This window comes from Penaeus monodon, chromosome 42 (assembly GCF_015228065.2).
Source record: "Penaeus monodon isolate SGIC_2016 chromosome 42, NSTDA_Pmon_1, whole genome shotgun sequence".
NCBI classification, from domain to species: Eukaryota; Metazoa; Arthropoda; class Malacostraca; order Decapoda; family Penaeidae; genus Penaeus; species Penaeus monodon.
Genome location: NC_051427.1, coordinates 14,730,375 through 14,740,434, shown reverse-complemented (window position 1 = coordinate 14,740,434; position 10,060 = coordinate 14,730,375). Strand labels below are relative to the sequence as shown.

Here is a 10,060-nt window from a genome sequence, read left to right as displayed (position 1 = left end):
AACATAACAGTAAAATTGTACAAACTTATCATCATGACTCTGTTTCCCGCCTGGCGCTGTGTTCGTGTGCGTGTGTGTGTGCGTGTGCGTGTGCGTGTGCGTGTGCGTGTGCGTGTGCGTGTGCGTGTGCGTGTGCGTGTGCGTGTCCGTGTGCGTGTGCGTGTCCGTGTGCGTGTGCATGTGCATGAGCGTGTGTGTGTGTGTGCGTGTGTATATATATACATGTGTGCGTGCGTGCGTGTGTGTGTGTGTGTGTGTGTGTCTGTTTGAGCAACCTATGTACGCAAATTTGTTCGGTAAAAGGTTGATATATTTTCGTTCTATTCATTATCATTATTTTTAAATTCTATCACTAATATTATCACCAATATTAATATTGTCTTCAATATTACTATTGTCTTTTTTTGGCCTTTATTATCCTCATTATCATTATTACTATTATTAGTATTATCATTATTATTATTATCATTACTATTATTAGTATTATCATTATTATTATTATCATTATTACAACTAGCAGTAATAGCAATAGTACAGTAGTAATTTTATGATTATTATAGTTGTTACACATTGTATTATTATATTTATTATTAATTATTATTATTATCATTATTATTATTATTATTATTATTATTATTATTATTATTATTATCATTATTATTATCATCATCATCATCATCATCATTTTTATCATTATTATTATTGTTATCATTATCATCATTATTTCACTATCATCATTACCATTATCAACATTATTACTCCTAATAGCACTATCATGATCATCAATATCATTATCATTATTTATATTATCATCATCACCATCATCATCATTACCATTATTATCATCGCAATTATCATTGTAGGTATTATCATTATTATCACTATCATTATTGCCATAGCTATCAAAATTATAATGACTAATATTATTCGTTTCACTATCTTCAGTCATTAAATAAATTGGTATTATTCAAGTGTTCAAATTCACTGTTTAACCGACGAAAAAATTATATGATAAATTTATCCCAAGAGCAAAAGTCAATAGGTATATGAACATCCCTATATTATAGATGATATAAGCCAGATTTAAATAACCATGTTTTTAATACGTCTAAGGATATTTACCTAACAATTTCCTTTGTCATTTCAAACTTTTTTCTTATTTACACAAAAATTGGTTCCTGTTGTGTTATCACATTTCAGTATTTTTGGTCTGCATATCGTAAGTTTCCAAGCAGAAGATGAAACAAGGCAATTCATATGAAGCCCGACAAGTAATTTTCAATTTTGATGGCAGGGACAGAGCGTCAAAAATATCTGTCAACATCACTGATAAAAACAATTAATGCAGTTTGGTTCAGTCACATTAACAAACAAAAAAGTCTACCTAAGGCACGATAAATAATACGCAAAAAAAATAACACCAACTTCAAAGTTTAGACATAAAAAAAGCACTACCGCTAACAAAGATCATTTCCTCATCCAATCCTGATAGCAAAAACACCAGAACACTTCGTATATAAAATAAATAAATAAATAAATAAATAAAAATTCATTTTTAACTTAATATTGACAGAAGTAAAAAAACGACGTTAATTTATGTCCAACACAGGAAAACACATCTTGCTTATTGAAAAAAATAAAACCAATTTGACATATATAACACTAGATGTAAAAGAACACTCACAAAAAATCGTTGCCTTTGTTATTTTTCTCCTCCAGCACTGATGAAAACACCCACGGCACTTCATTACATTGCTCCTCTATCCGCACCTTGGAACGTACTAAGAGTCACCCACGCACCTTCCTGATCTTAAAACGCCTGAGGAGGAGGAGGGAGGGAAGTGGGGAGGGGAAGGGGAGGAGGGAGGAAGGTGGGGTTGAAGGGAGGGAGGTGGAGAGGAGGGAGAGAAAGGGGAGGAGGAAGGGAGGGAAAGAGGAGGCAGGAAGGGAAGGAAAGGTGAGGAGGGAGGGCGGAGAGGGAGTTGGGAGGTTGGTGGAGAAGGAAAGGAGGAAGCAGAAAGGGAGAAGGGAGTTTGGTGGAGAGAGAGGAGAAAGGGAGGAAAAGTGGAAGAAGGGAAGAATGTGGAAAGGATGAAGGGGGTGGGAGAGGAAGGAGGAATGAAGAAGGAAGGGATGAGAGGAAGGAGGAAGGTGGAAGGGAGGAGGGAGGAGAAAGGGAAGAAGGTGAAAGAGGAGGAGGGATTGAAAATAGAAGAGGGAGGAAGAAGAATGAGAGGTAGAAAAGAAGAGGAAGGTGGAAGGGAGGAGAGGAAGGCGGAGGAAGAAGAGCAGCAGGTGGGAGAGATGAGTAAGGGCAAAACGAGAAAAGAAGAGAGAGAAGGAAGAATGCAAGAAGGTAGAAGGGAGGAGACGAAGGACGGGGCGGTGTGGTGGAGATCTGGGGTGACGCAGCTAAAAAAAGAAAAAAAAAAGAATGTGACAGATGGGGATGTTGACTCCCTCTTCACAATGAGCGTAAACCATCGTATATCTCGGAAAGAGAGCACCGAACATTCCTTCTTTATCCATCAAAGCAAAACTAGAAACTATTTAAAGAAAGAAAATAAATAAATACATAAATACACAAAATAAAATTGAAACAAAAAAAAATAAGCAACAGTATTATTGACAAAGTAAACACAACTGTACTATGGACAAGAGAGTATATTTGAACAAGTACGGACTGGAATCTAATTTAGGATTCAAGGGTCTGATAACGGGAAATAGACTAAAGGATGTGGGGTGTGCTCCCCCGTGCGCGCTCGCCTGTCGGTGTGTACAGTGCCTGCGAGCATGAATCCGTGAGCTTTAGCGTGTGGAGTTATTAAGTGTACATAGGTTGACAGATTAGCTGGAATACAGACAGAATGGGAGTAAAGAAGTGAAAGAAGCTTCGGTAGTACACACGCACATGCACACACACACACACACACACACACACACACACACACACACACACACACACACACACACACACACACACACACACACACACACACACACACACACACACACACACACACACACACACACACACACACAAACTTACACGCCCCGCAAAACACTACAGGAAATTACATGTCCAGGAAGGCCCGTCAAGGAGCATAATAAAGGGAGAAAATGGATAAAAAGGGAAATGACGAAAAGGAAATCAACGGCTTATTTCCTCCCTCAGTCTCCATAAGTTGTCTACTGAGGAGAATGAGAGAATAGATGGGAAGAGAGAAAAGGCGATAATAAAAAATGGAGAACATTTGTAAATAGGACGTGTTATTTCTCTCTCCTCTAATACTTTTTTTCCCTGCTCGTTTTACCTTGTCTTTAACTCTAACCTATCCTGTTCTCCGTCCTGTCAGTACATTGTTTCACATCCTGTAGAATTTCCTCCTATTCGCACCCTCATCTTGTTCTTTCGCTTTTTCATTCCCTTCTACTTCTACGTTAATGTCCCCTTCCTCGATTTCTTTTTCTCCCGCTTGTTCTACCTTCTGCTTTTAATCCTATTATATAATGCGTCCATCCTACCCTATCATGCCCCGTACCCTGCCGCAAATTGACAAGGCAAGTCGAGCACGGGCGGAACACTTGCCACTCCCAGCCTGATTTCTACGTTTTCTTTTATTTCTATTTTACGCCGGGCCATTTTACTTGCTCTTAATGTTGATTTACACCATTTGTTGTATATGGTTTCGAATAGAATTACAACAGAAATCTTTCGTTAACCACAAAATCTACAACGATTCATATGGCATACGGATAACAGGGTATAAACATCGAGAGAGAGAGAGAGAGAGAGAGAGAGAGAGAGAGAGAGAGAGAGAGAGAGAGAGAGAGAGAGAGAGAAGAGAAAGAGAGAGAGAGTTTTCCTGAAGATGCGTAGCGAACAGCTGATTGCATAATAATAATCTCCAAAAAGATTTTGCTCTCTGTAGATTTAACACCATGATTTTTACTGCACTTATCTATTTATTTCATATTTCTTTACGTTTCATCCTTGTATATCATCATAACAAATATGCGAATGGTTGAGTCTGGTTGCATAAAATATCAGCAACTGAAAAGGTTATCTTCCGCCACACGCCATTTGTTGCTCCGGTAAATGGTGCGTTTTTATCATTTACCTTGCAGTCAAAGTTTTCTGAATTCAGGAAATGACCTCTTTTTTCATGAGTGTCAAATATTGTCCGTATTCTAAATTTTAAATTAGTTATTAGTAGGTCAATTTCTTTCTTACATTATTCGTTGTCATCTAGCGAGTGTATGCGTACACAATACGATATTCAGCCAGTCGGAGATGACGACTTTAATACCCTGTCTTGATGATTTTGACGTCTACATATTTTTTATGTAGACGTACACTGCAACTTTTTTTTTTTTTTTTTTGGGGGGGGGAGGGGGTTAATAGCGTGAAACTACAGGTCCACAGATTCTATATTTCAGTTTTGCACTAGTACCAGTATCTACCATACCAAAAGAAACATGCTCATTTTTAAAAAAATCTTCTTGTATCAACGTCAAAATTCGTTATCGACCCAAAAGTTGGAATCAGTTCTCACTGAAACATACTGCCAAATGCGTCTATTATATTAACACTGAGGGTTTTACATGCGCTGCATGTTTTCTGTTACTTCCTCCACCAGATTTCAAATATTAGCAGAGTTACATAAGTTTTGATTTTCCACGACAATGCTTCAGCCTTTGCAAACATACAGAGTATAATAATTGTGAACGCAGTATAAAAAAACAACAACTGCTGAGTTAACACACTTCTATTTTCCTTTGTATATTTTCTCGGCTTAAAATGATCAACAAATATGATGGAAGAAAATTTTTAAAAAAATAATAAAATCAAATGTGCAGTACAGAATTAAAATTATTGTTTCTGCCTATATCAACTGTAGTCAAGTAGTGCGTGCGGGCTGGTAAGGAATACTGCAGACGAGGCTTCACTCCTGCTTCGCTGCGGGATGGTACGGAACACCTGAGCTCGGGCTCAGGTGTTCCGTATGTGTGTGTGTGTGTCTGTGTGTGTGTGTGTGTGTGTGTGCATTATTATTATTTTTTTTTTTTTCTGCGAAACCTAACCTATTTTCGGAACCCCGGTAGGGAATCACTGGCCTAAAGAACCAACAGAGCCTCGTGTGGGCGCAATACGAGTAAGCTCTTCCAGGCGGATTAGCATTAGAATAAAATATACTTACGTCACCTCAAAATTTTCTTGTGAGCATCTCTTTCCTTTCCTGAATCTCTTTTTGTTTTACGAGAATCATAGCGTTTTGAAAAGTAGCTATGACATTGCCTAAACACTTCATTGCCTAATATGATTTTATTTATACACATATCATTTTAGAATAGTTACCCTTTCATTTTTGTTTATTGTCGTTGTTTTTCAAGTCAGTGACATTACCTTGTTTCTTTTTATTTATTTTTCATTAAACAATGGTCATCGTCAGCGTAAGAAAATACGATAGAAACGAACAAGTGTACTTGAACAAGGCGTTCTGGATTTTATTTTTTTTTTTTTTTGGGGGGGTGTCTTTTCCACACCTAAAAAAAATGGATATTTCTCTAAGAACAATGAAAATTACGATGGGAACTGATCAAAGTTTTCTTCATTATGTTCGTCTCTCTCTCTCTCTCTCTCTCTCTCTCTCTCTCTCTCTCTCTCTCTCTCTCTCTCTCTCTCTCTCTCTCTCTCTCTCTCTCTCTTTCCTATTCCTCTTCCTTCTCATCTTCTTCTTTTTCTTCCTCTTCCTCTTCTTCTTCTTCTTCTTCTTCTTCTTCTTCTTCTTCTTCTTCTTCTTCTTCTTCCTCCTCTCCTCCTCCTCCTCCTCCTCTTCCTCTTCCTCTTCCTCTTCCTCTTCCTCTTCCTCTCCCTCTCCCTCTCCCTCTCCCTCTCCCTCTCCCTCTTTCTTCCCCTTCCTCTTTCTTCCCCTTCCTCTTTCTTCCCCTTCCTCTCCCATTCCCTCTCCCTCTTTCTCTCCCTCTCCCTCCCCCTCTTCCTCTCAACAAACATCACACAGCCGAATATTAAATGTCAATATTTACAAACACAAACCTCTGGCCAGTTCTGGTTATTTTCACGTTGTTCCACCGGGCCCGCTGTCCAGGGAGGATTTTTCGACTCGTCCCCCTCTTCCTCATTCTCTCACTATTCCTGGGGGCGGCTAAATTTTCTACCATGGATCAGTGAAAAAGAAGAGTAGTAATAGTAGTAGTTCAAGGAGGAGGAGGAGGAGGAGGAGGAGAAGAGAAGAAGAAGAAGAAGAAGAAGAAGAAGAAGAAGAAGTAGATGAAGAAGAAGAAGAAGAAGGAGGAGGAGGACGAGGAAGAGAAGAAGAAAGAGGAGGAGGACGAGGACGGCGACGACGACGACGACGAGGAACAAGAACAAGAACAAAGAAACAGGAAGCAGAAAAAGAAAAAAAGAAGAGGAGGGGAGAAAATTTTAATTGAAATTAAAGAGTTTATATAGGTTACAAGTATTGTCACATATAATGTTTAAATATCTACCGAGCTTTTTAGTGTTTCGGAACACTTCAAAAATGATAAAGTAAAAATAATAGCAAAAAATATTATCTCTGACACTTCAAATTAGAACAAAACTACGTTAGTTACTGAAGGCTGCGAGAAAAAAAATAAAAATAAAAAAAACTCAATATCAATTGAATTTACCTTTACTTGAAAGATAAACGCTTGATCTATATTGTAAAACACATAATGGTAAATATTTTTACCGATTGTCGCAAAATGGTTAATGGTCAGAGGAAATAAATGTGCTAAACACCAAAGGTCTTATAGCACTATGGTAAAGTATTGTGGCGAAAAAGTTAGTGATCAAAATGCAAGGATAACAACGCAAACATTTGTAGAGCCCACACAAGTGTTTCACGCGCCAGCAAATACAGGTATAAGTGTACATGCAACAGAAACTAATATATACAGTGAAAAAGACGGAACCAAGTTTGTTTGTTTTTTCACAGCCACTCAGAAAAAAATGTGGACAAGCAACCCATAAACACATACACGCACGCACGCACGCACACACGCACGCACACACACACACACACACGCACACACACACGCGCACACACACACACACACACACACACACACACACACACACACACACACACACACACACACACACACACACAAAAGCCTCTGCATTCACATTAGCTATTCTAAACATTTTGGAATCTTTGACATTTCTTTCATGCAAAGATGTGTATCGTAACTTCTGACCAGAAAATAAGTGGATTCACTACCTCACCTGTCTTGCTCTGACGAAGTGAGACCTACTTTGCCTTCTATCGAAAGGTTTAAGGCGAACGTTCTTACCACAGCCACCTCTCAGCTAAATAGAGAGTAAATAAATTGTCTCTGCATGATGGGCATCACTGTCATTCACTTAACTGACAGCTGGAGCCTGAAAGCGTCAAGGAATCAAGGCTGCTCATTGGTTGATGTAATACCGGTAGATTATTATTATTATTATTATTATTATTATTATTATTATTATTATTATTATTATTATTATTATTATATATATATATATATTTTTTTTTTACACGGATGGTGAGGCTTTTCAACTGTTTGTAATATAAGTTTCCAATGTGAAAACAAAATACTGTAGTTGCCCGATCTTGGGAGTTGAAAATGACCATTAGGAGTGTGCAGAAAAAAAAAAGTTTAAAAAACGACAAATAACCTTATACTGAACCGAGGATAGACAAGTGTTCTCAGTCAACGATATTGTATGTTCTGAAATGCAACGCTGCCAACTGTACGAACCATTTGTGTGGGCATCGAGCACACGATAGAATGGACATGCTGGGTCGTGAAGCGGTGCAAATAATCAAAAGGGGTCGTGATGAAAAAAGTTTAAAGAACTCTGGCCTCGGCTATGAAACCACCCTGAGGGCAGCGTCTACTCTACAAGAGAGGGGGGGGAGGGCGCAGGGAGAAAGAGACAGAGAAATGACTTCGACAAATTCATTGAGCTAAGTTGCTACATCTCAGAAGGATGAGGTAGGTTACCCATACCCATCTTGATAAGTCATATATCTCATACAGAATCTTAGATATGTTAACACATTAAAATACGTACAGTATTTGAGTACTTGTAATTGAGAAATTACAAGTATATAGGGTCAAGTGTTAATTTTTCAAGAGAGCAATATTACATAATACTTTCTTCCCGGGCACACAAATGTGACACTCATATTTGCTAAATACAATTATGTTCCTGTATGAGAGAAGTGGTCAGATTGACAAATAAAATATTTATTATGTTAAGTGGATGATGTATCATATACAATACTCACCTAAATAAAATCCCCGATCAAGGTTACCATAATCTCAGTAGAAGAGTTTCAATCTACATTCACTTTCAGTAGATACATTTATGTTATTGGTGTGAAATTCCCGTATCTCTTCAAAACAGCCTTCCCTTATCATCCATGTTTTTTTTTTTTTTTTATCTATTTTGAAAAATTTCAGTCGCTTCAACATTGACGTCATTACTGGCGTATTCAAAATACAGCGATAGGGCTTGGGTGTGAAGCTCCCGGATAAGGTTTCTGGTACATAAGATGTTTGTGGATTTCCAAAATGGTTAATGGCCAAAACAAATAAATATACCAGACATCACAGATCATATAGCCTTATGATAAAGTATCGTGGCGATTAGGATAAGTGGACAGAAGAAGGGGATGAAAAAAAGAAGGAAAAGGAAAGTACAAGAAAATACCGTGCTAAATTAGTTGAGGCGATGGCTGACGTCCACGGAAGGGGTCATCCCGCACACTGGGCCTTATCTCCGTCTCCCAAGCCTCCTCACGACAACAACGAGCAAGGGATTGGCGGGGGGTGGGGGGTAATCATCCATATAACTTATTTATGCACACTTGTTATCTCCGTATTGCTATGGCTCAACCATAGAATTATAATAGATAATGTACCAAGCTACATGATCTTCGTAATTTAAACACCCTATACTGTTTTTCCTGCTCGTATGTTTAATCGCCTAACTCGCAATAATAATCATGCCCAAGGCTAATACTCATGACACAGTCTTTTCATTTCCTCTTGCCCCTCCCTTAGGCGATGACTTTATTGCAAGATGCACATAGTCTCATTCGCTGCACCAGTCTTGTCTTCGTCAGAATCTAACTGTATCTATCTGCTTAAAATAAAATAAAAGAAAGCAGTGGCATAGCTATTGTTTTAATGTCATTCGCAAATAAAATTGATTGGACATCCTGAGGGTAGCTCTCTGCAGCTAGGTTGTTCGAATTACATCAAATAACACTGAGCTCCTCTCCCTGTAACTCATAATGCTTTTCTCTGATAAACGCAGGCAAATAATCGCCGACAGCTTTCCTTGTTACACCCTTGACAATTTATACTTAATAATCTTTCCGTTCTCTTAATCACAAAACACACAGTACTCCCTTTCCTCTTATAAAGCTGTATAAATTACAAAAGTGTTTCACCAACTGCATACATATCTACTTCTGTTATGTTCGCTTCATCAGGGATTCAGGTTCGGGACTCTTAGATGAATTTGGAATAGGTCTTGGGCAATCTTCCCTTCAAATGATTCATGTTGAGCAAATATGATCAAGAGTTATTCTCGGTATTAAACACCCGGTAAAGGAGGCTGCTTGATATGATCGGTGAAACATATGATTCCTTCTCTGCAATTGCCAGTGACCCTTCTTGCAGGATTTTGATAAGATATTGAGTCACTAATGCCACACTATGTCTGTAGACTTTTCAGTGTCACATTGCCTGTACACAATAAGTATGTACACATTTACTGCAGGACCTAAAGTACCCCTCCTTACCGTGTCCAAGGACAAAGTGAGAGCCGATAGACACAGGATTCGAGAACAAGAGAGAGAGGCACAGAGCCTGGAGAGAGAGTGTAAGAGCCGTTCTTATCATGATGAGAGTTCTATCATTTCAGCAGAGCAGGGAATGCTTGTATTGGACAGAGTACAGCCAAGAGTGAATAAGTACTTCACAATACCTCTGTCTGGGAGGGGGGCAACAA

The 10,060-nt window shown here is 38.5% G+C and overlaps 1 protein-coding gene across 4 annotated transcripts in view; it reads right to left on the bottom strand.

The window, feature by feature from the left end:
- Positions 1-4,986, bottom strand: part of LOC119598898 (alpha-(1,3)-fucosyltransferase C-like) — an 18,868-nt gene extending 13,882 nt beyond the window's left edge. Inside the window, exon 1 of one of the 4 annotated variants that reach the window (XM_037948594.1) lies at positions 4,864-4,986. The gene's annotated coding sequence lies outside the window, so the exon portion shown is untranslated. Of the gene's footprint in view, positions 1-1,122; positions 1,327-1,684; positions 1,919-4,234; positions 4,354-4,863 lie in introns of those variants that run through there. The other 3 variants (XM_037948597.1, XM_037948595.1, XM_037948596.1) reach the window with 3 other exon arrangements.
- Between the last annotated feature and the right edge of the window lie 5,074 nt (positions 4,987-10,060).